A 25,972-nucleotide genomic window follows, 5' to 3' on the forward strand; every position below is an offset into this window, starting at 1 on the left:
GTCATCCTGGAGGAAGTAAATCGAGGAGGTGGCTTCTGAAACGTGATCGGGCTCAATCAATCCACTTCTTTGGCAATCTCCTAAACACCAGTGCTCTAAAGATCGTTACCTGAGGATTGTTGGAGGATGGTAGGGCAGTTATTAAAGAGGAAATCCAGGTTCTGGGAAGTTGAATGACTTGGCCAGGGTCGCAAAAGCAGTAAGAGGCAAAAATAAGACTCGCACTCAACTGTCTGACTCTAAGTTTAGTGTTCTTTCCGTGACGCCGAGTTTCCTCTGCTGGTTCAGCAACTGGCAGGTCTGCATAGCTGAGAACGTAGTTGGTAGCTTGTGGCATCAGGTGACATCTTGATAATTTTTTCCAGTTGAACCTGGTTGCCAAAGAAAACTCTTTCTCCCTTCTAAAACCAGGCAGAGAATGCGCTATCTCTAATGGAAAGTTGAGTCTTGCAATGCAACAGCTCCAGAAAGCCCACAATGTAAAATAAAATTCTGAGGTGGGTAGTTTTTTTTCCAGAAATATATGGTACAAATACAGTTGTCTATAAATATTTGAAGTCACCAACTTTTTCCTTGGGTGTTATATAATTTCATATTTTAAAAATGAGATCTCATTCAAATAAATGCAGTTTTATTTCAGACTCTCCTAGATCATTTATATTTATAATTTTTTCCCCACTTTCATTACCAGCTTAAGCCATCGATAATTCACTGATGATTCCCAAATAAATTTCTATAGCCACAATGTCTTCTTTAAAAAATATATATTTTAGGCTGGGCGTGGTGGCTCACGCCTGTAATCCCAGCACTTTGGGAGGCCAAGGCGGGTGGATCACGAGGTCAAGAGATTGAGACCATCCTGGCAAACATGGTGAAACCCCGTCTCTACTAAAAATACAACAAAATTAGCCGGGCGTGGTAGTCCATGCCTGTGGTCCCAGCTACTCGGGAGGCTGAGGCGGAAGAATCACTTGAACCTAGGAGGCGGAGGTTGCAGTGAGCCGAGATTGCGCCACTGCATGCCAGCCTGGCGACAGAGCAAGACTCCATCTAAATATATATATATATATGTCTCTAAATATATATATATCTAAATATATATATATCTCTCTAAATATATATATATCTAAATATATATATATATATATCTAAATATATATATATATATATATATATATATATATATATATGTGTGTGTTTTAATGTGGAGACAGTCTTGCAATGTTGCCCATGCTGGCATGCAGTGGCTATTCACAGGTGTGATCAGGGTGCACTGTAGCCTAGAACTCCTGGGTCCCAGCTATCCTCCCAAGTAGCTGGGACTACAGGTGTAAGCCATCATGCTTCATAAATCTCTTCTAAATCTTTCCCAAGGCCAGTGACATCTGGCTGTGCCAGAGGCCTTTACATTTAACATTTTAAGCCAAACTCATTATTTTCTTACCAAAATCTTTATTTATATCTTTAATACCCTACCATTTTAATTCAGTTGTCCAAGCTAGACATTAAAGGCTGTTGATTTCAGTTTCCTGCCAAATACCCCTCCAGTTCCTCCTGCCTCCTCACTGCCAAGGTCCAGCTTCAGTCCCCCATTCTTTGCCACCTCAACAACTGCAGTGGACTCTGAACTGTACTTTCTGAAACAATGCATAGTTTTCCACACGAATCTACCTTGCTTAGCACACAGAGACTTGCCCAGCTGGCTTAAACAAAAGCAGAAACCTCATTTTAATTCAATATTCAAATCTTTCTAAAAGGCTTAAACACTTTCCCATGTCAGTTAAATAAAATACCTTGAAAATAAATTTCTTTGATGATTGAGACTTTTATTGTGTCTCAAGGCCATCATTCTGAATACTGGTGATTATTATACAGTATCTATGTTGTAGCCATCATGACATTTGGCTTAACTGAATGTGTTATTCTTTTTAAGTTCAATTTTAAATAAACAATACTTACATCAGTGTTTTTTAACCTTTCTGAAGTCATGCACCCTTCTGAGAATGTGACAAAAGTTATGGATCTTTTCTTGAGAACAACACACACACACACACACACGGCCTGCAACTTCAAGAGCTTCTTAATTCATCCATGGATCCCAGAGCTATAATGAAATCTGGTTAAGGAATTTACCCTATATGAAATTGTTTTCATGTCAGAGACTTGATATACATTTCTATTTTAAATAAGTGTTTCAATGAATTTGGTCCTGGGTGAGATGTGATTGGTTGCCTCCTTTCCCAGAGTTGTACCATGTCTTTTGAGAATGGACTGTGGAGAGGGCAATTTGTTTGCATAGCCATCTCAATTCTGCCCTTCACTAGCTACAGGACTTTGCGAAATCCTATAACTAGCAAGATGTATAGAAATCAGCTCAGATTCTCAGCCATGGGACCTGAAATCTTGTCTCCATATTCTCTGCTAACCTGGTAAATTTTTAAGAAACACAACTCAGATGTAAGATGAGGCACATCTGACATGATAATATTTTGTCATATTGGTAGAGTCCTTCTCATTTCTGCTACTTCATTTTATCCTAACAAAAACCTGGTGAGAAAGTCAACGAGTTATAATTATTCAACACATGAGGACAAATAAGGAAAAGAACACAGGTTTACTCAGTTAGTTATAGATAGGAAATATGCAAAAAGTCCCATTCTGATGCTAGCCCCCAAGTCTCTGTAGACTTCCATTCTTCATGATTTAATTCAAGCTGTGAATGAGTTGAAGACATCGAGGCAAAATAGGTTGGATCCATTCATATCAAATTAGGTCTATATAACAATTTCAGAGTGTTAGAAAGTTTTAGGCACACATGAATAATGACTAATAACATTTTGGTTGATATGGTAAGCTACTGGCACACATGGTTGTTGATCATTTCATCTTGAGGGCTGGGTGCAGCGGCTCATGCCTGTAATTACAGCAACTCTGGAAGTGAAAGCAGGAGGACTGCTTAAGTCTAGGAGTTTGAGACTATCCTGGACAACATAGTGAGGCCTCATCTCTACAAAAAAATCTTAAAAAATAGCTGGGCATGGTGGGATGTACCTGTGGTCCTAGCTACTCTAGAGTCTGAGGTGGAGGATGGCTTGAGCTCAGGAGTTTGAGGTTACAGTGAGCTATGATCAGGCCACTGTACTCCAGCCTGGACTACAGAGCCAGACTTTGTCTCAAATAATAGTATTTTATTATTAATTAAAATGTGTAATAATTTTATCTCATATAAAAAAGGACAGTTTTGGAAAGTGTAGGGTTTTTGTGGGTGTGTGTTTTTTTTTAATTTATTTAAGACAGGGGTCTCACTCTGTCACCTAGGCTGTGGTGCAGTGCCACGATCACTGCTTACTGCAGCCTTGACTTTGGGGCTCAAGCAATCTTCTTGCCTCAGCCTTCTGAGTAGCTGGGACAATAGGCACAAGCCATCATACCCTGATAATTTTTTCTATTCCTTGTAGAGACAGGGGTCTCAATACATTGCCTAGGCTGGTCTCAAAATCCTGGGTTGAGGCGATCCTCCTGTCCTGGCCTCCCAAAGTGCTGGAATTACAGGCATGAGCCACCAGAAAACGTAGGTTTGAACACATTTTTGTATGGATTTTTTTTTCCTGAGCTACCTTTAACTGTATACAGGGATTAGAAATATAAACTTGGCTAACTGTACCTGAGCTCTCCAGCATCTTTTTCGCATCCTTCAAAAAAACCAGTCTCACTCCAGGCTGAGTATTCTTGCTCTCTCTCACATCCTGTGTCATACTTGCAAGCTTGGAGCTGGAGGAACCTCAGAGATTGGTTCAACTCTTCCTCATGCATTTGGGGAACTGAGGCCCAAAATGGTTAAATAATATGCCAGAGGTCACTCAGGGAGCAGTAGCAGCAGCTCCAAGATGAGATCACACATCTCCTGCCTACAGGTCCTTGATTGTTTTCCTATCTTTTTAATTGGAAATTTTAATTTCTTGACAGAAAATCAAAATGTAGTGGAGACTCATAAGAGCTATAAAGTCCTAATAATTAAGTTTACAGTAGCTTTTCAAGTACTATAATTTTATACCTGCTCATCCTTCCCGCTCCCCATATATGAAGTTCTACCTCACCATAAACTTCCCTAAATTGTTTTCTAGGGACTGTCTAAAGAATGGATAAATAAGCTTGCAGTTTCTTCAGCTGAAAGAAAAACTTTGCTACATAAATCTTTGAATTTCTGTCAAATTGAAAAGTGGCATTCTAGGTCTCCATAAGGCAATTTTATGTCAATTAATGCATTAGAAGATACTTAATGAGAGCCAGTGTTGTACTTAGCACTGTGTTAGGCAAACCCAAAGAGAAAGAAGAATGCATCTTTGTTCAGAAGGGACTTGGGAGGTGAAGAGGGAGCTGAAGACTTGGACACTGGGATTGCAGTGTGAGCCAACAGAGTATAGGAGATGGGTGGTGGGTGACCAGCCTGACTGGCCATGGCTCTGGGATGCCAGCAGTTGGAAATAAGGTCGAATAGATAGGTAGGTAAGCAGAGATCTTGATGGTGAGAACTCAGAGCACTTGAATTTGAACCCCAGCTGTGTAACTGAGCAAATCACTCAACTTCTCTGTGCCTCAGTTTCCTTAATACAGAAATGGGGATAATGATACTTCCCTTTCCCTATTGTTGAGGAGGTTTAATTAGATTTACAGGTGCTAAGCACGAGTAAAGTTTAGGGCATTGCCTTCTCTGCATTCCATCTACCTTAGTAAGCATTTTTATGCCCTTTGGTTTGGCCAGGGAAGTGCAAGTGAACATGTTTCAACAATATTAACTATTATATTTTGGGTGAAGCCAGAAAATAAAGACTTGAAAGTAGTCTGTGGAGCTTAAACATGAATAAGCAACAGAGAGCTGTTTCTAAGCAGAGCTGGATTTAGAGAATTGGGCTTAGAAAGGATCTATTCAAACCTCAGAGTTGTTGGGTATGCTGCCTCTACTCTTTGCTAGTTGCTCACACGTCTCACCCCTGGGGAAAGAAAGCACTTGGCTGCCTGAACTGGCATGTGGACTGGTGACAAACAGCATGGAAGGCATTTGTCTGAAAAGAACAAAACAAAATTGGATTTCAGAGGATTAAAGTTAGTCAAATTGTTATGGTTCTTTTGCTTTGTGGTGAGTCTTCAAGGGTCCAATTCCAAGGTTAATAAGTAAAAAAGCGGGAGAACCAGGTTGGTAGATTGAATATTAACAAGTTCCTCTTGGATAGTTACTGGAAAGTTACCAATAACATCTATAGTGATCCCTCCTCGGGTTCTCAATAGGCCTTGGCTCTCTTTAGAAACATCTTTGACTCTGGTAACATCCTAGCACCCAACAAGATGGCACTGATTCATCCTTCTGGCATGCCAAGGGGACAGATAAGCAAAGAGAGCCAGAGAAGCTGCATCCAATCGTCAAGGTGGAGAGACACCAGTCAAGTTTTGGGATCTGGCCATCAGTCAATAGTCCTCAGACCCTCTTAGTCTGCTTTCTCCGATTCAGATCATCTTGTCTTTGCATAATTACAATATCTTCCCTGTGGAATTTGCCCATGATTCCTGGACGGTGACTCTAAAGGGAAAAGATCTAGCAAGTTACTTGCTATTTTCATTAAACTTAGCCAACCTCTCAAATAGGTAAACTATTTTTAAACCTTCAAGCAGCTGCAGATTATCATCGATGAATTCAAAAGTTTTTCTCTCAATCAGCTGTGCTTTTCAGATTCAAAACTCTCCTCCGTGCTTAATTTTTTGCAACCTCGGCTTCTGCTGTCATCTTTTAGGAATTTGGAATTAGTAGGAAAGTGACTCCACAAATACGTGATGGTGACCAAGGTCAACCACAGGCTTGGGGAAAATAAAAATTCCTAAACACATTCTGTTACTCCAAATGGGTAATTAATGATAAAGAAGGGCAAAGCATTTGCCAAACCTGGTGCTAGAATTTATTTATCAGAAATATGCCACATTAGGTAATATACACAATTAAGAGAAGCTACATGAAATGTACCCAACAATGTACAAATAACACAAAGTAAATATTAGAAAAAGAAGTGATCTGTGCTTTACCTGTCATGTGGCCACACCATCTTAAAATGCATTCTTATATTTGCAGAAATAAACATTAAGTATTCTGAGACCACTCCTACTGAGCAGAATTATAAAAATGACAGTGAATAATTAGCAATAACGTCTTTGTATTAAGACAGAGTTTTCGTGCTGTTGTAGAATAAGTTAAATAAAACCTAGTTATCCTTTCTGCCCTTCCGGATTCCCCTGGTGGGCCAGATGCCCGGAGCCCCCCACATCTTAGGATGTGTCTGTCAGTCGAGTCTCTCAACCAGGGGTCTGGGCTTCTCTCTGGGTCTCTTTCTCTCTACTTGTCTTTCGCTCTTTCTTCCCTGCCCCCTCACCATTTTTAAAAGGCTTTAAAGAACATCCCTGGGAGACAAAAATAGCTCCAGTTGTGAGAGGCCTACACACCGGGAATGCAACTGAGAGATGCGAGTCAGCAAGTGCGAGCCGCGAACATGAGTGTCTGGCCCAGGGTGGATGCTCCTCGCTGTCTTGGTGCCGATTCTCTGCCTGGGCCCGGTGGGTAGAAGGGAAGATGGTTTTTTAGGGTTGGGAGGTGGGTTGGGTAGGTTTGGGATTCCTAGTCGAAGGAATGAAAACCCCAGCTTTCGGGCTGAGGGGGCTCTTCCTTCCCCTCCCCCCACGTTTTTCAAATTTATTTTGCCCAGGCGGGGATTGGCGACGGTCAAAAGGGAGCAGTTGGCACTGAATGTCACCCTGAAGGTAAAATGAAAGACAAAAGATGAACGCATGCTTGCTTTCCGTTTGCAGCGGCTGCGGCGGCGGCAGGAGCAGCAGGATTTAAAGGGGAAAAAAAATCACACGCATATGCACACATATATACACACCCAGAGGCGTCAATTATGCAAACGCAATAATGCAATCAAATCATGACAGTGCCGGGAATTTTTTTTTTTTAGAAAAATATAGATATTTATTTTTAAAAAGAGAGAGAAACGCATGCAAACAGAATCGTGCACATACCACGTAACCACCCGAGGAGAACCTGGCAGCCTCTCTCTTCTTCTGCCAAGTTATCATTGAGAAAACAGACAGGCATCATGACGTCCTGGGTCACAGGGAGTGCGGACCGACGCTACCAAGAGAAAAGGGAGGCGCCTTGGCGCTCCGGCTAGCCGCGGGCGCCCCTCTGCCCCTCGCAGCCCGGCTCGGTGAGTGCACAGCCGCTCGGGACGCGGACCCCGGGTGCCAGGCCGGCCCCACGCCCGCGGGGGCAGAGCCGGGGGCAGTGCCCTTGCCACCGGCGGGCCGGCCAGCACCCCCTCGCCTGCTGAGGTCGCGGGAGCCCAGTTAAAGGAGGCGTGTGTAAGATGTGCAATGTTCCTGCATGGGGGTTTCGTAGACTTTCATAGCCAAAGAAACCGGCTTCGGCTTCTTTAAAATCCCCGACGACTCACCTGATTAACCTGCTGCAGTTCTGACCCTGCCAAGGTAACTGGTCCAAATCCTTATCATCAACATCTGGAGACAGACATTTGCATCTGGGGCATTCTTTATTTGCAGTTCTGGTTGAAATCTAGATTGCTACCCCCTTCCCCCTTCACTTGCTTAGAGTGTCTCGAGAAAAAAAAAAAAAAAAAAAAAAAGCAACCCCTCCCTCAATAACACAACCATAAGTACTGCCCACCTCTTGTAGACTTGCCTTACCGTGACTGCAAAACTGTCAGCGTGTGTGCTGGAGACACAGATAAATTCTAATTGCAATTAGATTTGTTCTTTAAACACCCCTCCCATCCCCCTTCCTGGATAGAGACTTCAGTGCTTGGTAAAGTGGCGAAGAGTGAGGGCAGAGTTAGGGCGCTGGGACCGGAGGGGTTAGGGTGAGGGGATCTGGAGCAGGGGTCGTTGGGGAGAGGGTGGTGCCAGGAGTTGAGGACTGCTGTCATGGGCTGGAAAATCCTTCTGGTGATTGCTGCTGCTGTAGTCCTAGGTGTCTCCCTCCTGTCCTCTACGCTGCTTTCCCTCCCTTCTCTCTCCCCAACCCTTTCACCTTCCCGAGGGAGTCGCTGAAGTTGCACGGAGGTCACCCGACCATCGTTTAACTCTTTTAAACCATCTACCTCATTCTACCCCTCAAGTGTGTTAGTACCTCTGCAGGATAGACCCCTGCACGCCTTGTTTGGTGATGGGAGAGTCTCAGAGACAGAAAGACACAGAGGGCAAAGCTCCCCTCCTCCCCTTCTCTTCCCTTCCTGCAACCTCTTCCTAGCTACACCCCCTCCCCCTTTCAGAATCTTAATGAGCAATTCTGGAAGAGTCCGGAAGGGCCTGGAGAAACCCCTGCCTGCCTCAGTGCTGTGGAATGATTATGTATGTGTTTATTTATTGTGCTTGCCTAGGTTATGTTGTGAATTGCCACATGGGTCTGCTTATGTTAGGGAAGCACGTTTGCTGTGTTTGTGTTGTAGTACCAGGACCAGTGGCCATGCAATAAGACACAGACACACACAGAAAGCAAATGATTTTGCTAACATAAACCAGAGGGCAGTGTTGAAAATAGCACCCCCTCTCTCTCTCAAAAAAAAAAAAAAAAAAGAAAGAAAAGAAAAGAAAGAAAAAAAAATTCTCAGCATGTGGGGTTCAGAGAAGCTGTTAGGTCCATATACCTCCTACTACTTTCAAAACACTCCTGCTTAATACTTTAAGTCAAGATCAAGAGCCCTGCGGATGTTGTGAAGTATGTTTCAGAGCACTGAATGACTTGGTCTAGTTTTGAAGAGAAACTCTCGTTTGTTTCTCACGCTGCCCAAAGACCAAACAGGGGAGTGTGTTTGGAAAATGCCCAAATTCAAAAGCAGCAGGCGAGAGAAAAAGAGTCAGAAATGTCTTAGAGAAAAAGACAGGGAAATAAATGGGACTGGGGAGTGGTTGCAGGGTTCTTCTTTTTTTTCCCTCCTGTCCAGCAGATTTGATGTTATCAAAATGAGTTAACCAACCTGAGAAACAGTTCTGTCATTGTGGAAAAGAGAGGGAAATTTGAACGTTTCTCAAATCAGATCTGAGGAATGCCTGACAGGAAGAAGAGACGTGAAAACACTGATGGAGATGAAGTGACATTGATGGGGTTTTGTCTCCTTCATATAGAAAAGGAATTAAGTATATAAGGAAGCAGGCCTAGATGATCTTTTAAGCGTACATTTGTCTGTTATGTGTGGCTTTGTTATTTTTACTAAAGCAGTTCTCATAACTCTTTAAACTCGCATTAAGTAGAATTAAACGTGTGTATATTGCGAATGGTATCATACAGTACATAAAACTGTCCATTGACTGGGGGGATGATTGTAGATAGAAGATTGCTCCTTTTCTTTAATAAATCAAAATAGCATCAAAGTCCTTGTGCATAGTCTATACTGAAACCTGCTGGTCTTCTTTACCGGGAATTGCCTGGGGAGCCAAGGGAGTTTGTGATGGGTGTTGCTTTAACAAAATAGAGCAGATCAATCGATTAGGTTTCCGTGTGTGCTTCTCAATTTATTCTGTACAATTTTTCCAGAAATTAAAAGGTTACCAAGAGAGTACCATGTTCCCATCTCCAACTGAGCACCACTTATTGCTGCAACAGTATTTCAATATTAAGTGATCTTCAAGATATTTCATCTTTCATTTTGAGTTCTGAATGTGAATCAGCATGAGAATGGCAGTGAAGCAAGATAAGGTATAACTAACCCCGCAGACAGCTGACGGGCTTGGAGGAAAGTGTTGCTGAGAGGAATATCTGGGGCTTTTCTCGGTAACCTTGTTTACAGGGACGTTAGGTTGCAGCTTGAATTTTTGCAGGAGCTTGCCAGAGGTAACGGGCTGATGTTTGAAATGGATCCTAAGTGTCTCTTTTTTCTTTGGCACAGACATGCTATGCACCTTAGCTGAACACTCGAGACAAAACTTTTCGGATGCCCTATGACATTTTCTAATGCAGACAAATCCTTGGATGAGTGTGTCATAGGAAAGGGGGTTATTTATGAAGTTCTCCTTTTGTTTACAGATGTGTCAATATAAGTAGCTTTAGTCTTTTTTTCTTTAATGTCTTGTGTGCTTGATTCTGTTAGATGCAAAATAAGTCGTACCCAACAAGGTTAAAGTATGCCTTGCAGACTGACCCTATGAATTTGGTTTCAATTAGACAGTGAAGGTCTCATTATCCTAGTAAAGGGGATTTTTTGATATAATATAGAAATTCTGTATTTGTTTCAAAATTGTTGGAAAAATGTGGGAATAGAAAGATTTTGAGGGAAATGCCAAAAGCCACATTAATGAAGAAAAACACTGTTGAGATACTTTTGAATAATAGATAGGCTATGTAATGGTCAACCACAAGATAAAATTTTTACACAGTGTTTTTATGACTTTAAATTGGCTGCATTGTAAACTAAGCTTACTACTCTATTAAGTCATTATACTTTTCAATTATTTAACATTTCTGGCCAAGCTATCTTCTGTGGTCTTTTTCTGTACACATCAGAGATGGTGTTATTGCAAGGACTTTGTGAAGAAGCCAGCCTTAATTTAAACTTTTCAAGACAATATTATGAAGAATGCACAGAGGAAAAAGAATGTCATGGATGTAATTTGAGTCCTATGAAATGGGGATAGCTACAGTATTGAAATATACCTAATAAAATTTGAGTAATTCTCACTAAGAAGCTTGACAGTATCTGCCTTCTAGGAACTGTGCTTTTGGAAATACTATATATCCATTTAAATGCACATCTTCACATTTCTCCAGGGAGTAGTTAACGAATCTTTCAGTTGAACCACTGGAATGAGAAAACCAATGGAAAATTTTTCCATGAACAGTACAGTCTGTCATTTTGAAGCAATGATTATCAAGTTTCATAATATTGTGATTTTTAAATATTCATTTAAAATATCTTTATAAAGTCAAAATAATGTACCAGGGCTTCTTGTGCAAAGGAAGAAGTTTTCTCTTGTCACTTTGTTGTCAGCTTGTTAAAGCTATGAGATTGTGCGGCTTTCGCAATTCAGTTTTTAGGTTGGCACTGCCATCCCAGTAGACTAAGTGGGCTTTAGGAATCAGAGCAAAGAATTATGGATAAGTTATTCATGTTCTGAACCTCTCATGCTAGCTGATGTGAATGTGGTACTATGGGAGAGTTTAAAGATCTTTCTTGGCCAGATGTGGTGGCTCACACCTGTAATCCCAGCACTTTGGGAGAGTGAGGCCGGCGGTTTACGAGGTCAGATTGAGACCATCCTGGCCAACATGGTGAAACCCCATCTCTACTAAAAATACAAAAATTAGCTGGGTGTGGTGTTGCATGCCTGTAATCCCAGCTACAGGCACACGAAGGCTCATGCAGTAGAATGGCCTTTACCCCAGGAGGTGGAAGATGCAGCCTGGTGACAGAGTGATATTCCATCCCCTCCCCACCCCCCCAAAAAAATCTTTCTCAGGGACAATCTTTAGATAATTTTGAACCTAATTTATAATACAATTTTGTATTACGATTGGTGGTGTTGGCCAGAAAGGAGAGCCAGAGCCCACGGGGCCGTCTTTTAAGAGATGATTGCAGAAAGTAATATATCCTTTTGAAATAGAAGGTCAATACACGAAGCCTTATGGTTCAGAGAACTGGAAAAATTCTTGCAAGTCTTAAAGAAAAAATTCTTGATTGTATATGCCTGATACAAATTACTGTGAAATTATCGCAACTCTTTATGTCTCTCACATAGAGAGGGAAGTTCTCTTTTTCTTGGAGATTAGATACCATTCCTTTACTCATCCTTGATTCATAGCCCATTGGGAAAGGCCACACCCTCCTTAGCTTGCTCACCACCGTACTGGGGATAAATCTCATCTATCATTCCTGTTGGACATGTATACCATATACAGATGTTTACTAGCATATTTATAATAATATGCTTGATAATACCTATAATTGTGAAGAATAATGATTTATAGTTTTAAATCAGACCTTTATTTATATTTCTATTATAAAGGATACTTTGTTCATTTAAACAAGGTAATGATCAGTTATCACACAGAAAAGGCTGAATGTGTTTGGAACCCCTGTGGTAAAATGCAAGGCAAGGTATTTTATTTACTTATATAACTTTCTGATGGTGTATCTGCTAAAATAAATAACCTGGATATTTAAAAGGATGGCAACAAATGAATTTGCTCATTTTACTTTCCCTATACAAGCAGATTATTTTTCAACTTGGAAAATATGCATACCTGACAGTGATTGTTTACTGGTGTGAAGATTTAAATTCAGGTTGCCAACATTATGTGAAGTATAGCAGAACTTTTACATTCCTATTCTGATAGATACTAATGGGATAGGATAAACAGTGTTTCTAGATATCTGTGTTACAGCATGGCCCATTTAAATTTGGTCTCATTCTAAGATATATTAGGTTAATAAGTCTGATTTTATGACCAATATAATTTATACTTACAAATATCTATTTTTATTAACACAGTTATAGGTTGTAAGCAAATTTCCATATATGTTAAATACTAACAACAAGAATAACTAACATTTGTATAGTGAGTTAGTTTATAACCATACATTATCTGCAAGCTGTTCTTTAGAATAATATTTATTGCACTTTCTTCCTTAAGAAGGCAATCAGTTTTTACATTGTAAACATTATTTGAAAATAGATCCTTTTGTCTGAGTTCCCTCCCTTCCTTCCTCTTTCTTTCCTGTTTCTTGCCTTTTTAAAATCCTTTCTTCCTTTTTTCTTCTTTCTTCCTTTAATGGGGAAAAAAGCCTAATGACTGTTTTTGGTGGAGCATGTATAATTGCTTATCATACATTTCTATGAAAGAAGTAGATATGGCAAGCAATCCCACATGATTTTTGGAATATATCTTCTGCTCACCAGTGTTCTTGAGGAAACTGTAAGGTTGCAGAAATCATTTCATGCCCTGTATGTTTTCAAACATAAATCAGGAAAATTGTTAGCGAGTTATAGCTTTTCTTAGAGACTGTAGCTATAGAACTATAGTAAACACGGGCTATATATTTTTCCAAGTTATTATGTGTGGAGAGAAATCTGAAGTTGGCTATTTAGATGAACAGTTTAATTCAGTTATTAGAAATTCATTTTCTATTTAGTATGAACATTTATTTTCCTAAGGTTGCAGAATTGGGATATAATACCTGATAATCCTTTGGCCCAATCACCTTCAAAGTTAGAACTGTGTTCTTTGTAGCTAATGTGCATACTAGAGGATGTCAGTCCTCAGCTAAAAGTCACTCAAAATGGTGCGAAGCTAAGTTTGTAGTATGAGCTAGTTACCCGTTTCATGAGAGGGCAGTAGCGAACCTTTGTTTCTTCATTTCTAAAATGAAGGGGTTTGACTTAATGATCTCCAACTTACTTCACCCATGTGTTTCTGAGTTTAGTGAATGAGTGATAATGAATCAATCAATTAATCATGTGACTATTATTTCCATTCTATAAACTGATTATTTTCTTAAGTGTGGTCTTATGCCATGACTGGAAATATTAGTATATAGAGTAGTAAATGAGCTCAGTATCTGTGGTTTGGAATGAAAGCCTCATGAAATTTAGACTGGTTTGCGTTAAAATTTTTTCATTGTAAATTAATTATTAGATATTTAAAACACCGTTTTTTTTTTTTTTTTGGTCCTACAGAAAATAGTCTTACATGCTGATTACTTTCCCAGACTAGACCATAAAAGCCAATCCTTACTTATCGGAGTGAAATAGTATATTGTCAGTGATGAATAAAATGTAAAGAACATTTTATTATGATACAAGTGATAAACATGATACAAAGGCAGTAAAACGGAATGATACTTTATCATTTGTCTAGACTTGGGATGATTGATGTTTAAAGAGAATGGACATATAACAGGAAGTTTAAAAGAGATGGAAACAATTGCAGAGTATCTGAAAGGGATTCTTAGAAACTTTCGGGACTTTTTGAGACTGGTTGCAAAGTATATGGCTTTTCTTTGGCTGATATACTGAAACATTAGCAGTACTTCTAAGTTTATCACTTATGATAAGACATGGCTTTTGACACCTAAATTCATTGAACAGTGGGAGTGAGGAAAAATAGAGAAAAAAGCTATTCTCTGAAGTAATTGGCCAAGATGTGAGAGAAGAAAAAATGGAAGCAATTGGATACAGAAGAGGGTGAGGTGTGTGGTGGGGCAGATGGGTATGTCGGGGGTGGGGGCGGCGACTAAGGACAGGGAATAGCTTTGTCGGTATTTATCTGAGCTGCAGGCTGTGATGCCAAAAGGAAAAAGAGCTAAACTAGTGTGTGCACGTATCCCCTGGAGGGAAAGGACAGGGTGTTATGACAAAAGACTTTGGAATTAGAGATCTCATTTCAAAATCTCTACTGGACCACTTATTGCCTACATGATTTTGAGAAATTATTCAATTCTTTGAACCTTTATAATTATAAAACTGTGAATAATAAAAGTGTCTGCTTCTCAAGATGGATGTAAGAGTTGAATCAGACACTTGGATATAAAAGTGCTTATAAACTGTAAAGCTACTCAATTTAAGGTGGTGAAGAAGAGTCACTGGGTCCACCAGTTCTGTCTGCTGACCAGATCTGGCCATGCCGACGTGAATTTGTTAAGCTCCAGAGTGGTCTTTGGTTGGTACATTTCTTGTCCACTGTGGAACAAGCATTGTGGTTGGTGCTTTGCATATTACTTCACGGAGGAAGCAGGAAGTAACTGCAAGGCAGCTGGACATCAGAGATGGTAGCAAGCCTAAAAATTCTAACATATGCAGTGCCAGTACTTGAGCATATTTACTTTCCCTTACATATGGCCGCAGATTGTCTAAACAAACAAGTGACTGACTTTGGAAACAGAAAGAATATATTCGATTACCGTGTTTTTTTTATCTCAAATATCGCCGGTCATTTGCGCTTTTGCCATGACATTGCTATTAATCTAAATTTCCTGGATTTTTGTTAAGGTTGAAGGAATCATTGTTTGGCAGTAAAGACTTATAAATGGTATTACAAATTCTGTTTCTAAAGATGCCCAGGGTATAATATTAGGGCTAATGCACATAATAAATGCTAGGTGCAGTGGCTCACACCTGTAATCCCAGATACTTGGGAGGCTGAGGCTTGATGATCGTTTGAGGCCTGGAGTTGGCATCTGCCTGGGCAACATAGCAAGACCCCAACTCAAAAATACCAACCAAACCAACAAAAAGCACTAATTACTATAATACATTAGTTGAAATCTAAGTTCTAGATACTATTCAGATCCCTTTTAATAATATTTTATATGTGATTCACTGATAAATGTCTAATTAATTCTTCCATCAGAAATGGGCTACATTTTAAGGCATAAAATGAAGCAGTAGATCAACAATTATTTAAGAAATTCGAGCTGTTTGTACAAATATGTATGTATAAAAATCAGACTCTACCCAAGATTGCTGTATTTACAAGATAATGATCAACAGAACTCTTCAGTGTGTGAACTGTTAAACCTAGAAACTGGAGTGGACCCAGAAATCAAGAGATGTCTTGGGGTCAGGCTTGAATTAAAAAGTAAATATTTAATCACTCTTACCAAAATTCATTAGGGCTTCAATGTACAGGATACGTGCTAAACAAACAAAGAAAACAATCTTCAGAGAGTTTAATTATGAGTCAGTGTTAAGAACTTTGACATGCATATAATTATTTGGAAGTAATGACATAGACAGCATGAGCACTCGAAGGCCACGTATAACCTCCAACCCATCCTTTATTGAAGGGTTCCAGATTTCTGTGAGGGTGATTTTGGGTAGTAAAATTGACCCAACTTACGTTTCTTTTCAATTTAGAAAAATTTATTCAACAGATAATATCTTTAGCATCATACTAGGTCTGTTTGAGAATACAAAGTAATTTTAAGATACATTGCTTCTCTTTAAGGGACTTTTGCTACCTGCAGGGAAGTGCGTTATATATCTGCGTGACGCTACGAAAATAACAAGTATAATGCAAAATACGAATCCTATGTGGTCAATTCATGTATATACCTTCAAGAGGATTTGACAGAATAAGAGAGCTTGGATTGATGTTTAGGATGCAGTTTACTAGCTGTGTGACCCTCACCTCTTCAAGCCAAAATGTTCCCATTTGTAAAGTGGGTGTAGCTTCATCTGTCTTCTAGGACTGTTGGAAGGATCAAATGAGACAGAGCATTTAAAGTGTGTTAATGCCTTATGACGGGGACTGCACAAATTCTGGGAGGGAAAGAGGAAATACGTAACACTTGTGGAACTGCACTTGAGGGTAGAGACTGTGTCTTAATTGACTTTGTGCCCCCAGCTTCTGGCACTGTGCCTGGCTCTGAGAGGAGGCTCAGTAAATGTTTGTAAATGAGTGCATGCCAGGCACCGTGGTAAGCCCTTGATATGTTATTCTTTAAAACTTCACAAAAAAATTTGTATAGTAGATATATTGTCACCATTTCACAGATGAGGAAACAGAAGTTCAGAGATTTTTAAGCAACCTCCAACCTCATGTAGGTAGAATGCGGTAGAGATAGGAAGTTAAATCTACTTGGCACAAGAGCCCAGACTCTTTTCATTACATGATGCGGACTCTCAGATGTAAGGGAATTGTCATTATTCCTGAACAATAGTGTGGCCAAAATGAAAAGCAAAGACCTTGGATAATTCACCAGATGCCCAGGCAGCTCCTGGGCTGGCTTTCAGATGAGTAGGGGAACATTCTCCTGAGCTGCCTGACACATTTAACACGGCCTTTTGTTAAACTGTCAGTTCTGATTTCTACCCTTTGAAGTAAAAAGCACAGTAGTGAAAAATACCATATAATATACCATAACCTGGACTTGTCATTGGGACAGAATAGAAAGAAAGGGCAGTGAGAAACTCACAGTTAATGAAGTGGTTAACCAATGACTTGGATTAAGTTCGTTACTGCCACTAGCAGCCGCCACTACCTTCTGTCTGTCTGTCTGTCTGTCTCTCTCTCTCTCGTCTCTTACTGTGTCTTAACTTTCACTACTAGAGTTGGCAAGGTCTAGAATTTTCACTCCCTTCCATGTTAAGGATGATACTGAACAGTGGAATATGTCATGTTCTTCATTGCTTGTCTGTTCCTAACATCGCTATAGCCTCACTGCAATAGTTGGTTCTGTTGGTGTGAAGTTTTGCAGCCTTCCTCAGTTTCTAATGAACAATACTAAAATGGCCCCTGGCAACACGGTAATGTTAAAATTCTAGCCTCTGCATCAGGAGACAGAATGCAGAAGTTGATACCAGACTACCCAATGTTACATGATTTTGCCCTCAGTTTATTTCTGAGGAACAACAGAGGAGCCTTAAATACAAAGGTTTCTGTAAGAAGCAGAGGGAAATACATTTTTAAAAATCCTGATTCATGTTAAAGCTTCTGTTAAAATATAGTACACGGTAGGTCAGGACAGCAGAGACAGGAACTACGTAGAAGTCCCGAGAATACCTTACACTGTTGTCAGAATCCAGCCAGCTACAGTGTGTGGTTTCCCGGGGACTGCGCTAACATACCTGAGATGAAACCTGGTGGGGAGATACTTTCCACATTCTTTTCTGACCTGTGGTGAGTCTGCTGGGGTGAATTGTGTGAAGTTGTCAAAGGTTGCTCTGCTCTCCAGCACTTGGCACCAGCTCCGCTGAAATGTGATGCCATTGGTTTTCAGTAAAGGTTCCTTTCTGCAGGGCTGCGAACACAGATCAGCTGCTACTGTGTATACACAACCAGGGAGCAAATCAACCAGCACATTTAAAGCAGCCTTTTTAACCCTGAGACTTTCCAAGATCTCCTCTTCACACAGGAAGTTTCCTTCTCTGTTGTCAGATTTAGCACTGTGCTCTTGTCATCAGATCCGAGCTAGGCTCCCTGCTGCACAGTAGAGAGGCTTCCTTAAGACATTTGTCCTTGAAACTGCACCAAACTCTTGGAAGAACCCAGAACGTGTAAGTATGTATGATTTAGGCAGCAATAGTACAGGGCAAAGCTGCAATCAACCATTATACAATATCCGATTAGCAGTGCAGGAGGGATTTTTCCGACGTTCTGTTACATTCATTTTCAATTCGTTCTGAGGAAACAAATCAATTCTAGCTTCTGATACAGTGACTTTGCAGTAGATGGGGTTGTAATATGTTAGCTTTAACTATTTGCTGTTCTCATTTAGCATTTAGATGTGACTTGTGGGACAATTACTGTGGGCATTAAACTATAAAACTTCTAAATTTTTATTAGGAATTGTAATTGTTGGTCATGCCCATCTTGAGAAACAAGTTAGCTTTGGGGAGTGTTTTTAAAGAATTAACCACATAAATTCATGGACAATAGAATGAATTTGTACTGTTCTTGCTCTCAATAAAACATGTTAGTTTGCAGTTTTAATTTACTTGTAAAGAGCATTCCACTCAGGTTTTGTCTTAATTGAATCCTACCCAGTGCTGTCTGTTTGGTGTTTTACTGTCTTGTATGTATCTGTTTAAGTTACTTTGCTAGGATTGCAGTCTGGTTAAACCTCTATTTAGCCACGACTTAGATTCTAAGAACATTCAGCTCAGATAAATGCTCACAGAATTTTTGGAAAGTGGTGGATTTGTTTTCAAGGGTGGTCGTATTACCCTTGAAAGCTTTTTAGATGCACATTGTGAATGGCTGTCAGATGGAGACCACAGACTGAACATTCTGAGGCTCTAAGTCAAATCTCAGCTTCTCCACTTTTGTAACTCCAATTAACTCCAACCAATAAAAGCCCGTGCCCCCTTCCTATCAATTTTTAATATGCAACAATACTTATGTTTATAAGATTAATTTCTCTCAGATTAGTCTGATTGATAGCTGGATTGTGGTTTGTTAAGAGCTTGCTCCCTGAAACCACAGCAGAGCTGCATTCCATTTAACTAGTGAATGTAAAAACGGGTAACCATGGATTCAGCCACCACTAACTGCCAGTGCAATGACTTGTTGTAAACAATACAAATGAGCCAGGAGAGCAGAGGCAACCAGACATGAAATGATTTTAATAGAAATTACGGTAAAAGGTCATGTGATTTGGTATCAGCTTCTGTTCAGTTTTAAAGGGAAAGTCTTTCTTTTCTCCCCCTTCTTCCCCCCTTACCTATTTCCAACCAACCCAAGTGGCTATCTCACAAACTTGGCAGGTCCCACTCTGTGCTTCCATGGAGAAGGGCGGCCAGTGTGATTTTGGGCAAAGTGTGGTGACTTGTGGATTTTCCCTGGTAAGTACCTTTATTTTAGAAACAAAAAGGAAGTCCGTATTTCAGGACTTCCTTTATGGAAGGTCATGCTAATTGCGTACTAGAAGTTCTCAAGTCTTGACATAAGAGGAATAGGTCATTTCGTTCCTCAGCTTTTAAATGGTACAACTGTCTTTTCTCTCTCGTCCTGAGTCTCTGGATTAATTCATAAACTTGGTCTTTCTGAAAACTGTTATTTGCTTTAGAAACAACTTCTGCAATATGGTAATAAGCATATGCAGATACTGTGAGAAGTGCTGTGTCCTAACTTCAGGGTTTTCCTCCATCCACCCAGATAATTTTTGAGTTCTACAAGAACCAGATATTGCAATAATATTTGCATTTCTCTGGTAGAGGTGGTTTTGGTATGTGAAAATGATTGTCTGCTTAAATTTGCGTTCAACCGAGAAAAATGAGCAAATTATACCTGTGTTAAGTGCTAACTTCGTGGTTGGTTTGGTGTGCTGTTACCTGCTATGCTTATTTCAAAAAATAAATGAAGGAAGTCTAGTAGCCAAAGCTGGAGGGGGAAGGGGACACTTGGAAGCACAGCCGTGTCTTTATCCAGATTTGGAGGGTGGATCTGGCTAGTGCGTAGCATGCAGGAATGAAGATGCTCAGGGTCACAGTCTCAAGCAAAGCACAGGCACTTTAAGCAAAGGACTCTGTCTAGGTGTGCTGAGCCTCAAGGTGAGACAGACCTGAACGGGTTTCCTGAGCCATACCTCCTTCCACACACAGATGGTATAAATAATTGTGTCATCCTGGATCAAAAGATAATGTCTCTTTTAACTCCTTTTTAACATATAGATTCTTCTGAATAGATGCATCATTGTACATATACAGGTGTCATACTGAATGACAGAATTTCAGGTGTGCATTTTTCTGTTAATACCTCTGCTGTGATAGAACCAATCACCACATAAGAAAAGCATGAGGGTTATAATTTAGAAGCTCAATAAAATGTAAAAGCATCAGCCCCCTCTACATATACTCCAGGTTTTATCTGGCAAACTCTTTGTTTAGAACTATAAGTGCTAAGTGTTAACATTAGTACTTATATTTAAGTTTTTTTTTTTAAAATCAATCTTTTTAAGATGTTTGAGAGCCTTATTGCATGCTTAGACTGAAAAATTCTCCAGACTATCATGATTAATGCTGTGGTCTCATGGTGTGTTTTCTATTCAAATACCAGCTATGTTTATCAAAAAGATATAAAAGAATAAACTCTAGTAATTAATCTTGTCGGGGGTGGGGGTGAAGGAACAAATTGAAGCAAATATGGAAACACCAAGTGTAAGTGAATTTTGGGGTAAAATATATTAAAAATATACTGTTTTTACTTTTCCTCACCTTGATTCTCCAAGCTGAAATAAAGCACTAAAAGTGTTAGGTACAAGGTGATTATGAAACAAAATATTTAGAGTCAGACACGGGTTGGTGTTTTGCTCTGGACCTAACAATGTTTAAGATTTTAGGCAAAGTGACTTCACCTATCTGACCTTCCGCATTCTCATCTGTAGAGTAAGGGTAATAAGGGTAATAGTGTACACCAATGTTGGTTGAAAGAGTTACACGAGATAACGTATGGAAAGCATTCAGCAGCATGTCTGGCAGAGTAAGTGTCCAGCAAACTGTTGCTGTTTTCCTTATTACCTTGACCCTTGAACAACATGGGTTTGAACTGTGCAAGTCCACTTGTGGGTGGAGTTTTTTTTTTTTTGGCAATCTAACACCAATCAAAACTACAGTATTTGCGGGATATGAAACCCATATACAGAGGGCTGACTTTTCGTATATGTGGGTTCAGCAGGGCCGATTGTAGGACTTGGTTATGTTTGGGCTTTGGTATATGCAGGAGTCCTGGAACCAATCCCCGAGGATACTGAGGGATGACTGTATTCTTGATTGAGGAAAAGTGTAGTGAAGTAGAATCCTGCTCTCTGTGTTTCACAGAGAAGGACAATGTTCACCTCATTGTGTGGTCCTGTCATAGTGACGATTTTGCACCACAGTAACTTCCATCTTGGAAGTAACTTGGGAGATGGTGATTCATTTTGTAGCATAGTAGAATATTTTATTTTTAAAAAGTATTTTTTTGAGATAGGGTCCTGCTGTTGCTCAGGCTGGAGTGCAGTGGCACAAACATAGCTTACTCCAGCCTTGAACTCCTGGGCCCAATTTTTTTAAACGTTTTGCTTTGTTGCCCAGGCTGTTCTTGTGTTCCTAGGCTCAAGCTATCCTCCCACCTTGGCCTCCTGAAGTGCTCAGATTGCAGACATGAGCCACACTGCGCCTAGCCTATGTAATATTATTACTCAAAACCAAAAGTAATACTTATATTTTTAATTTTTTTAATTTTCGTGCAACTTACTGAGAAAAACTAGTTGAGGTTTTTTTTTTTTTGTATTTGGAATTTCTGATACTGTGGGTATTGAGGCTAAATGCACCTTTAAGATATGATTCTATTGGTAGAGTTAAGGCAGAGGGACATTTAAAGGCATTCGTAATTACACCAATCTTAAAAGTTTAAAAGTAGGGGTTCACAAACATAATCATATATACTAAAGAACAGTAATAATTAGCCAGCTAGTAAGCATTGAGTGTATATGCTACCAAAGATACACCTCTTGGGAGTATTGTCTTCATGTTCACTGTGTCTTTTGGCCTTCTTGAAATCTAAGGGTCTCATTCTTTCATTCTTCTCTCCTGTTGTCCCTCCCTTCCTCTCTTCCCTCCCTTCTTTCTTCCCTTCCTCTTTTCTTTGCTTCTCTTTCTCTCTTCCTCCTTTCTTCCTTGTTTTCTCCTTCCTTTTCTTCCTTCTTTCCTTCCTCCCTTCCAGCTTTTATATATTGTCCCAGTTTCATAGCATTTCCTTTTTATTTGTGAATCAGAGCGTTCAGGAAACGGAAAAAAAAAGAGGGACAGGAGACCCATAGTCTTTTGATGCCAGCCCTGGTTTTATAAATGGAAACTTGAAGCGGAGTCAGAAAAATTCGTTTTTCTTTCCCCTGCTATTGAACAGGAGAGCCACATCTGAAGTGACCTGCAGACCCCAGGGAAGCCTTGCTCAGTAACTATTTGTTGATTCATTGATTAAACGGCATAGAGAGAAGGGGCATCAAGCACAGAGATTCCCTTAGCAGTGAAGGCTTTGAAACCCCAAGCTGCAACGTGCAGTAGGATGGCTTCTCTGTGACCTTCAACAACTCATCTCCTTTAAGAACTGAATCAAAGCAGTTAGGAGATCCCGTCGGGTGGATTTTTGCCTACACTTGGGTTTTTGGCAGTTGCATATAGAAGGCAATACATTCTTCATGAGGATTTTTTTGTGATTGTTGTTCAGAAAGGAATGAAGACAAGGTGCCAGCAGAGATCTCTAGAGAGAGAGACTCATTTAGCCATGGTCCTATTCAGGCAGGGACAGCTGCAAGGTGGATGACTTTCTCACACTTCCCAGCCAACCTTCTCTTAACCAGCCTTGTCTGATACTCCAGTCAACAAGCACATCAGTGCGGTGGGCTTTTCTCTACAATCTTCTTTCCCAAGGGCAAATGGGAGATATCCTGTGACTGGATATCATATGAATGACTGTGGGTATTTGTTATGTCTTTCTAATATATAGCAGGTTAGAGCTGAAACTCCTCATTTTAATAGATAAATAAGTTGTCCACACAGCCTGTGAGCTACAAAACCATGTCTATAACTTGTGACTTCAGATTCCCAATCTAGTCCTTTGTTGAGAGCTTCTACTTTCTAATAAATGGACAACAAAAGAGAGAGCTTGTGTCATAGGACTTAAAAAAAAAAACCCAGTTTAGAAAATGGTACAACTATCTTAAAGGGACTGCTCAAAAGCATCAATATAGGTCGGGTTCAAATCCTGAAGCCATAATTTCAAACTTCTGCAATCCTTGGGAAAGATACATAGCCATTCTGAGCTGTGGTTTCCTTTGTTGTACAGCCAGGGTTAAAATAACTATAATGCCTATATTTTAGGCCTATCATGAGGATTATATAAGCTTATATATGGAAAAAGCCTAGTCCAGTGATTAACACAAAATAAATACCAGTGATATTCTTGTACTCTTCTTTCCTTCTTCAGACCAGTGGAATATGGTAGAATTATGAGAAAAGCCTTATAAATAGACCTCTGAAATGGTGTGGATCACTGGTTTTCAACGTTTTCTTCTGTTGTAACATACAGAAGACGTATGTGAAGAATCACCACATGCCTGGCATAGAGTGATCAATACATAATGAAATGATGGTGGTGATGACAGAGGTGCCGATGCTGATGGGTGACACACACATACCACAGATGAGTCCTGGGCTCTGAGTCACTCCAGAGCTTTAGCTTGGATTGCATGGCTTTCTTTTCTACACTAGAGAGGAAATCCGAATGTTACTGAGCAGGAAGAATGACATAAGTGCAACTGCACTCATTTAAATTAAAAAGAAAACAATCTGTGGACTCCAGTACTTTACTACTGGTAACAAATTACTGGCAACATACCAGTTGGTCTAAAAGATGCCATCTTTCCTGGAGGAAGATGATTTTGGAGCATGCTTTACATCACAGCTCTGGAACTAGACCCCAGAGGTTTGAATTCTGGCTCCTCTATCTGCAGTGACCTAGGGAAGTAACAACCATTCTTCATCTCTCTTTCCTCATCTTGGATTGAAGTAATAATGGTATCCACTTCCTCAGATTGTTGTGAGGATGAAATGAATGAACGCATGTAGATTACCAAGAAAAGTGTCTGGCATACAGTAAGCGCTCAGTGAGTATTAGTCATTATTAGAGGTTTTTGTCCCTGAGCTGTTTGATGGGGCAGCATCGTATCTTGAAATTCTCCCTACAAATTGCTAATATTGAAGTTAGTTATAGTGCCATTAATACATAAAACTGATTTTTCATTTTAATGTAAGGATATCTGCTCCTTACTGCTCACTTACCTTTTAACCAGCATTAGGCTATGTGTTTTACTGGTATCTCAATTGAGCTAATTCTCTCATTACTCTTATGTGATAGATATTGTTACCCCTATCTTATACATGAGAAAATTGAGCCCCCAAAAGATGATGAAACTTGCTCAAGTTCACACAGACTAATGAGCGACAGAGCCAAGCCTCAAATTCGTAAACTTTCCTACATATATACATATTGCTTCATTAAGTTAGAGAAAATTGGCAGGGTTTGTAAAAAAAAATTTTTTTCAATGAAGGAGAGACCCCATACATAACTGCATTTATTAGGGCATTCAGAGGACTCACACCAGAAACATGGAACCCAATCACAATGAAAGACAACTTAATTAACTGAATTTTGCTATTTAATAATCACAGAAATATCAAAGAACTCAGATTTAGATCTGTCTTATGGAAAAGAAGAAATGACAGAGGTGGATAAGAATAATGGAAAAATGGGAAGAAGGAGGAAGATGAAGAAGAGAAAGTGGAGAGAGGAAAGAGTAAGGCAGAAGTAGGTGTCCCTCATTTCATACCCCCCCAGTTCTGGAAGTAGACTGTCTGGGACTGTCATCTCCACTTCAGACATTATTTTGTCTAAGGTAACACAACTAGAAATAGTGGAATTGAGATTTACATTATTGTATTTTACGTTTGAATCCAGGGAACTCTTCTACTATATTTTGCTACCTTTTGAGACAGAGATTCATGTAAAGATATAGACACAGAAAGAGACATGGAGAGAAAGAAGTACAGGTACATTTATGTGAGGACAAATAATGTTAGAAGCATTATTTTGCCTTTTCAGATTTTAACATTGGCCAGGTGTGGTGGCTTGCCTGTAAACCCAGCACTTTGGGAAGCTGAGCAGAGGGCAGATCACCTGAGGTCAGGAGTTCAAGACCAGCCTGGCCAACATCGTGAAACCCTGTCTCTACTAAAATATAAAAAATTACCCAGGCTTGGTGATGTGTATCTGTAATCCCAGCTAAATGGGAGGCTGAGGCAGGAGAATCGCTTGAACTCAGGAGGCAGAGGTTGCAATGAGCCGAGATCATGCCACTGCATTCCAGCCTGGGTGACAGAGTGAGACTCAGTCTCAAAAAAAAAAAAATTAATTTTGGAGATTTTCTACAGTCCTGTTGTATTTTTGCAAATATAGACATAAATTAGAGCAATCTATATTAGAATACTGGGTGTTTACTACTATTTGATGATTTTATTTTAAAATTGCTTTTACTTCTCTCATTTAATTGATTTTTTAAAAATATTTGAGCTAAATAAGTCACATTCTTCCCAATTTTACAGATGAAGAAACTGAGTTATACAGTTTCCCTAAGATCACAAGACCTTACAGCCAAAATGAAAGTCATTTTCTGCATTTTACCCCCACTTCCCAGACCCTTGCCCCAGAAAGATTTTTCTCTACTTTGGTGATCTCTTCTAATTAGAATCAACTTCTAGGAACTTAGGGACACATGGATGGAGGAGAGACATATCTTTGTATATAATGAAGGTCTTTCTGGGAAATGGAAATAGGTGACCATTTTATGCAGGCTTTGCTATTGCCTTTGAGTCTGGGACACCATCATCTGGTCTTTAAGGTATGATGTGAGGACTGTGATTTACAACATTATATTTTTGTAGA

The 25,972-nt window shown here is 39.8% G+C and overlaps 1 protein-coding gene and 1 long non-coding RNA gene across 24 annotated transcripts in view; one reads left to right on the top strand and one right to left on the bottom strand.

Annotated features, from left to right (window-relative positions):
* The window catches only part of ESRRG (estrogen related receptor gamma), a 656,445-nt gene that overhangs the window by 39,216 nt on the left and 591,257 nt on the right, over window positions 1-25,972 (top strand). For 7 of the 23 annotated variants that reach the window (XM_054248097.2, XM_054248100.2, XM_035280534.3 and 4 more), the window contains exon 1: window positions 7,213-7,530. The exons of 4 other annotated variants lie outside the window; for them this stretch is intronic. The gene's annotated coding sequence lies outside the window, so the exon portion shown is untranslated. Of the gene's footprint in view, window positions 1-6,459; window positions 6,598-7,212; window positions 7,531-17,924; window positions 18,049-19,198; window positions 19,336-25,972 lie in introns of those variants that run through there. 12 more of the 23 variants (XM_035280539.3, XM_078356578.1, XM_035280543.3 and 9 more) reach the window with 4 other exon arrangements.
* Window positions 1,806-7,132, bottom strand: LOC128930219 (uncharacterized). Its single transcript, XR_008477928.2, has 2 exons — window positions 7,063-7,132; window positions 1,806-5,575 (listed from the first exon to the last, which is right to left on the bottom strand). It is a non-coding gene; the product is annotated as an uncharacterized LOC128930219 (long non-coding RNA).

Source organism: Callithrix jacchus, chromosome 19, assembly GCF_049354715.1.
Source record: "Callithrix jacchus isolate 240 chromosome 19, calJac240_pri, whole genome shotgun sequence".
Lineage (NCBI taxonomy): Eukaryota > Metazoa > Chordata > Mammalia > Primates > Cebidae > Callithrix > Callithrix jacchus.